This window comes from Accipiter gentilis, unplaced genomic scaffold (genome assembly GCF_929443795.1).
Source record: "Accipiter gentilis unplaced genomic scaffold, bAccGen1.1, whole genome shotgun sequence".
Classification (NCBI taxonomy): Eukaryota; Metazoa; Chordata; class Aves; order Accipitriformes; family Accipitridae; genus Astur; species Astur gentilis.
In genome coordinates this window covers 7,125,814-7,132,372 of record NW_026060868.1, presented here as the reverse complement: position 1 = coordinate 7,132,372, position 6,559 = coordinate 7,125,814, and positions in this window count along the sequence as shown.

Genomic DNA, 6,559 nt, shown 5'->3' with positions numbered 1-6,559 from the left:
ATCCTGTTGTGCCTGTGAATAGGCTGCAGGGGGATGGTGAAGACCAGCAACATCTTTCCAGCCTGCCACCTTCCGTGTGGCACAAGGAGCCGGACGTGTGCCTTTCCAGAATCAGGCTCTGCCGAGGACCAGAGACATGAGATGTTCCTCCTCTGGGCAAGCCCCGGTCCCAGATCCTGTTGTGCCTGTGAATAGGCTGCAGGGGGACGGTGAAGACCAGCAACAGCTTTCAGGGCTGCCACCTTCCGTGTGGAACAAGGAGCCGGACGTGTGCCTTTCCGGAATCAGGCTCTGCCGAGGACGAGAGCCATGAGATGTTCCTCCTCTGGGCAAGCCCGGGTCCTGAATCCTGTTGTGCCTGTGAATAGGCTGCAGGGGGACGGTGAAGACCAGCAACATCTTTCAGGGCTGCCACCTTCCGTGTGGGACAAGGAGCCGGACGTGTGCCTTTTCGGAAAGAGACTCTGCCGAGGATGAGAGCCATGAGATGTTCCTCCTCTGGGCAAGACCGGGTCCCGGATCCTGTTGTGCCTGTGAATACGCTGCAGGGGGACGGTGAAGACCAGCAACAGCTTTCCGGCCTGCCACCTTCCGTGTGGGACAAGGAGCCGGACGTGTGCCTTTCCAGAATCGGGCTCTGCCGAGGACGAGAGCCATGAGATGTTCCTCCTCTGGGCAAGCCCGGGTCCCAGATCCTGTTGTGCCTGTGAATACGCTGCAGGGGGACGGTGAAGACCAGCAACAGCTTTCAGGGCTGCCACCTTCCGTGTGGGACAAGGAGCCGGACGTGTGCCTTTTCGGAAAGAGGCTCTGCCGAGGACGAGAGCCATGAGATGTTGCTCCTCTGGGCAAGCCCGGGTCCCAGATCCTGTTGTGCCTGTGAATAGGCTGCAGGGGGACGGTGAAGACCAGCAACAGCTTTCCGGCCTGCCACCTTCCGTGTGGGACAAGGAGCCGGACGTGTGCCTTTTCGAAAAGAGGCTCTGCCGAGGACGAGAGCCATGAGATGTTCCTCCTCTGGGCAAACCCGGGTCCCAGATCCTGTTGTGCCTGTGAATAGGCTGCAGGGGGACGGTGAAGAACAGCAACAGCTTTCCGGCCTGCCACCTTCCGTGTGGGACAAGGAGCCGGACGTGTGCCTTTCCAGAATCAGGCTCTGCCGAGGACGAGAGCCATGAGATGTTCCTCCTCTGGGCAAACCCGGGTCCCAGATCCTGTTGTGCCTGTGAATAGGCTGCAGGGGGACGGTGAAGACCAGCAACAGCTTTCCGGCCTACCAACTTCAGTGTGGGACAAGGAGCCGGACGTGTGCCTTTCCAGAATCGGGCTCTGCCGAGGACGAGAGCCATGAGATGTTCCTCCTCTGGGCAAGCCCGGGTCCCAGATCCTGTTGTGCCTGTGAATACGCTGCAGGGGGACGGTGAAGACCAGCAACAGCTTTCAGGGCTGCCACCTTCCGTGTGGGACAAGGAGCCGGACGTGTGCCTTTTCGGAAAGAGGCTCTGCCGAGGACGAGAGCCATGAGATGTTCCTCCTCTGGGCAAGCCCGGGTCCCAGATCCTGTTGTGCCTGTGAATAGGCTGCAGGGGGACGGTGAAGAACAGCAACAGCTTTCCGGCCTGCCACCTTCCGTGTGGGACAAGGAGCCGGACGTGTGCCTTTTCGAAAAGAGGCTCTGCCGAGGACGAGAGCCATGAGATGTTCCTCCTCTGGGCAAGCCCGGGTCCCAGATCCTGTTGTGCCTGTGAATAGGCTGCCGGGGGACGGTGAAGACCAGCAACAGCTTTCCGGCCTGCCACCTTCCGTGTGGGACAAGGAGCCGGACGTGTGCCTTTCCAGAATCAGGCTCTGCCGAGGACGAGAGCCATGAGATGTTCCTCCTCTGGGCAAACCCGGGTCCCAGATCCTGTTGTGCCTGTGAATAGGCTGCAGGGGGACGGTGAAGACCAGCAACAGCTTTCCGGCCTGCCACCATCCGTGTGGGACAAGGAGCCGGACGTGTGCCTTTCCAGAATCAGGCTCTGCCGAGGACGAGATCCATGAGATGTTCCTCCTCTGGGCAAGCCCGGGTCCCAGATCCTGTTGTGCCTGTGAATAGGCTGCAGGGGGACGGTGAAGACCAGCAACAGCTTTCAGGGCTGCCACCTTCCGTGTGGGACAAGGAGCCGGACGTGTGCCTTTTCGGAATCAGGCTCTGCCGAGGACGAGAGCCATGAGATGTTCCTCCTCTGGGCAAGCCCGGGTCCCAGATCCTGTTGTGCCTGTGAATAGGCTGCAGGGGGATGGTGAAGACCAGCAACATCTTTCCAGCCTGCCACCTTCCGTGTGGCACAAGGAGCCGGACGTGTGCCTTTCCAGAATCAGGCTCTGCCGAGGACGAGAGCCATGAGATGTTCCTCCTCTGGGCAAGCCCGGGTCCTGAATCCTGTTGTGCCTGTGAATAGGCTGCAGGGGGATGGTGAAGACCAGCAACATCTTTCCAGCCTGCCACCTTCCGTGTGGCACAAGGAGCCGGACGTGTGCCTTTCCAGAATCAGGCTCTGCCGAGGACGAGAGACATGAGATGTTCCTCCTCTGGGCAAGCCCCGGTCCCAGATCCTGTTGTGCCTGTGAATAGGCTGCAGGGGGACGGTGAAGACCAGCAACAGCTTTCAGGGCTGCCACCTTCCGTGTGGAACAAGGAGCCGGACGTGTGCCTTTCCGGAATCAGGCTCTGCCGAGGACGAGTGCCATGAGATGTTCCTCCTCTGGGCAAGCCCGGGTCCTGAATCCTGTTGTGCCTGTGAATAGGCTGCAGGGGGACGGTGAAGACCAGCAACATCTTTCAGGGCTGCCACCTTCCGTGTGGGACAAGGAGCCGGACGTGTGCCTTTCCGGAATCAGGCTCTGCCGAGGACGAGAGCCATGAGATGTTCCTCCTCTGGGCAAGCCCGGGTCCTGAATCCTGTTGTGCCTGTGAATAGGCTGCAGGGGGACGGTGAAGACCAGCAACAGCTTTCAGGGCTGCCACCTTCCGTGTGGGACAAGGAGCCGGACGTGTGCCTTTCCGGAATCAGGCTCTGCCGAGGACGAGAGCCATGAGATGTTCCTCCTCTGGGCAAGCCCGGGTCCTGAATCCTGTTGTGCCTGTGAATAGGCTGCAGGGGGATGGTGAAGACCAGCAACATCTTTCCAGCCTGCCACCTTCCGTGTGGCACAAGGAGCCGGACGTGTGCCTTTCCAGAATCAGGCTCTGCCGAGGACGAGAGACATGAGATGTTCCTCCTCTGGGCAAGCCCCGGTCCCAGATCCTGTTGTGCCTGTGAATAGGCTGCAGGGGGACGGTGAAGACCAGCAACAGCTTTCAGGGCTGCCACCTTCCGTGTGGAACAAGGAGCCGGACGTGTGCCTTTCCGGAATCAGGCTCTGCCGAGGACGAGAGCCATGAGATGTTCCTCCTCTGGGCAAGCCCGGGTCCTGAATCCTGTTGTGCCTGTGAATAGGCTGCAGGGGGACGGTGAAGAACAGCAACAGCTTTCAGGGCTGCCACCTTCCGTGTGGGACAAGGAGCCGGACGTGTGCCTTTTCGGAAAGAGACTCTGCCGAGGATGAGAGCCATGAGATGTTCCTCCTCTGGGCAAGACCGGGTCCCGGATCCTGTTGTGCCTGTGAATACGCTGCAGGGGGACGGTGAAGACCAGCAACAGCTTTCCGGCCTGCCACCTTCCGTGTGGGACAAGGAGCCGGACGTGTGCCTTTCCAGAATCGGGCTCTGCCGAGGACGAGAGCCATGAGATGTTCCTCCTCTGGGCAAGCCCGGGTCCCAGATCCTGTTGTGCCTGTGAATACGCTGCAGGGGGATGGTGAAGACCAGCAACAGCTTTCAGGGCTGCCACCTTCCGTGTGGGACAAGGAGCCGGACGTGTGCCTTTTCGGAAAGAGGCTCTGCCGAGGACGAGAGCCATGAGATGTTCCTCCTCTGGGCAAGCCCGGGTCCCAGATCCTGTTGTGCCTGTGAATAGGCTGCAGGGGGACGGTGAAGACCAGCAACAGCTTTCCGGCCTGCCACCATCCGTGTGGGACAAGGAGCCGGACGTGTGCCTTTCCAGAATCAGGCTCTGCCGAGGACGAGAGCCATGAGATGTTCCTCCTCAGGGCAAGCCCGGGTCCCAGATCCTGTTGTGCCTGTGAATAGGCTGCAGGGGGACGGTGAAGACCAGCAACAGCTTTCCGGCCTGCCACCATCCGTGTGGGACAAGGAGCCGGACGTGTGCCTTTCCAGAATCAGGCTCTGCCGAGGACGAGATCCATGAGATGTTCCTCCTCTGGGCAAGCCCGGGTCCCAGATCCTGTTGTGCCTGTGAATAGGCTGCAGGGGGACGGTGAAGACCAGCAACAGCTTTCAGGGCTGCCACCTTCCGTGTGGGACAAGGAGCCGGACGTGTGCCTTTTCGGAATCAGGCTCTGCCGAGGACAAGAGCCATGAGATGTTCCTCCTCTGGGCAAGCCCGGGTCCCAGATCCTGTTGTGCCTGTGAATAGGCTGCAGGGGGATGGTGAAGACCAGCAACATCTTTCCAGCCTGCCACCTTCCGTGTGGCACAAGGAGCCGGACGTGTGCTTTTCCAGAATCAGGCTCTGCCGAGGACGAGAGCCATGAGATGTTCCTCCTCTGGGCAAGCCCGGGTCCCAGATCCTGTTGTGCCTGTGAATAGGCTGCAGGGGGACGGTGAAGACCAGCAACAGCTTTCAGGGCTGCCACCTTCCGTGTGGGACAAGGAGCCGGACGTGTGCCTTTCCGGAATCAGGCTCTGCCGAGGACGAGAGCCATGAGATGTTCCTCCTCTGGGCAAGCCCGGGTCCTGAATCCTGTTGTGCCTGTGAATAGGCTGCAGGGGGATGGTGAAGACCAGCAACATCTTTCCAGCCTGCCACCTTCCGTGTGGCACAAGGAGCCGGACGTGTGCCTTTCCAGAATCAGGCTCTGCCGAGGACGAGAGACATGAGATGTTCCTCCTCTGGGCAAGCCCCGGTCCCAGATCCTGTTGTGCCTGTGAATAGGCTGCAGGGGGACGGTGAAGACCAGCAACAGCTTTCAGGGCTGCCACCTTCCGTGTGGAACAAGGAGCCGGACGTGTGCCTTTCCGGAATCAGGCTCTGCCGAGGACGAGTGCCATGAGATGTTCCTCCTCTGGGCAAGCCCGGGTCCTGAATCCTGTTGTGCCTGTGAATAGGCTGCAGGGGGACGGTGAAGACCAGCAACATCTTTCAGGGCTGCCACCTTCCGTGTGGGACAAGGAGCCGGACGTGTGCCTTTCCGGAATCAGGCTCTGCCGAGGACGAGAGCCATGAGATGTTCCTCCTCTGGGCAAGCCCGGGTCCTGAATCCTGTTGTGCCTGTGAATAGGCTGCAGGGGGACGGTGAAGACCAGCAACAGCTTTCAGGGCTGCCACCTTCCGTGTGGGACAAGGAGCCGGACGTGTGCCTTTCCGGAATCAGGCTCTGCCGAGGACGAGAGCCATGAGATGTTCCTCCTCTGGGCAAGCCCGGGTCCTGAATCCTGTTGTGCCTGTGAATAGGCTGCAGGGGGATGGTGAAGACCAGCAACATCTTTCCAGCCTGCCACCTTCCGTGTGGCACAAGGAGCCGGACGTGTGCCTTTCCAGAATCAGGCTCTGCCGAGGACGAGAGACATGAGATGTTCCTCCTCTGGGCAAGCCCCGGTCCCAGATCCTGTTGTGCCTGTGAATAGGCTGCAGGGGGACGGTGAAGACCAGCAACAGCTTTCAGGGCTGCCACCTTCCGTGTGGAACAAGGAGCCGGACGTGTGCCTTTCCGGAATCAGGCTCTGCCGAGGACGAGAGCCATGAGATGTTCCTCCTCTGGGCAAGCCCGGGTCCTGAATCCTGTTGTGCCTGTGAATAGGCTGCAGGGGGACGGTGAAGAACAGCAACAGCTTTCAGGGCTGCCACCTTCCGTGTGGGACAAGGAGCCGGACGTGTGCCTTTTCGGAAAGAGACTCTGCCGAGGATGAGAGCCATGAGATGTTCCTCCTCTGGGCAAGACCGGGTCCCGGATCCTGTTGTGCCTGTGAATACGCTGCAGGGGGACGGTGAAGACCAGCAACAGCTTTCCGGCCTGCCACCTTCCGTGTGGGACAAGGAGCCGGACGTGTGCCTTTCCAGAATCGGGCTCTGCCGAGGACGAGAGCCATGAGATGTTCCTCCTCTGGGCAAGCCCGGGTCCCAGATCCTGTTGTGCCTGTGAATACGCTGCAGGGGGATGGTGAAGACCAGCAACAGCTTTCAGGGCTGCCACCTTCCGTGTGGGACAAGGAGCCGGACGTGTGCCTTTTCGGAAAGAGGCTCTGCCGAGGACGAGAGCCATGAGATGTTCCTCCTCTGGGCAAGCCCGGGTCCCAGATCCTGTTGTGCCTGTGAATAGGCTGCAGGGGGACGGTGAAGACCAGCAACAGCTTTCCGGCCTGCCACCATCCGTGTGGGACAAGGAGCCGGACGTGTGCCTTTCCAGAATCAGGCTCTGCCGAGGACGAGAGCCATGAGATGTTCCTCCTCTGGGC